This window comes from Arachis duranensis, chromosome 5 (genome assembly GCF_000817695.3).
Source record: "Arachis duranensis cultivar V14167 chromosome 5, aradu.V14167.gnm2.J7QH, whole genome shotgun sequence".
Classification (NCBI taxonomy): domain Eukaryota; kingdom Viridiplantae; phylum Streptophyta; class Magnoliopsida; order Fabales; family Fabaceae; genus Arachis; species Arachis duranensis.
The window spans coordinates 92,378,912-92,379,127 of record NC_029776.3 but is presented as its reverse complement, the minus strand read 5'-3'; positions in this window follow the sequence as shown (position 1 = coordinate 92,379,127).

Here is a 216-nt window from a genome sequence, read left to right as displayed (position 1 = left end):
TTAAAATTGGATGGATTCATATTAGTACTATACAAGTCTTAATCAAATCTACATATATGAAAGGAATTAATTCACCAATAAGCTTAGCAATCTGTGACAAAAGAATTACTGATGACCCAATTGATCAAATAATTAGAATTGTTCATGAAAACTTGGCAAACGTAAATGTTAAATTCAATGCCCATCTTGGATATGCTATACCTTTATCAACTGAAA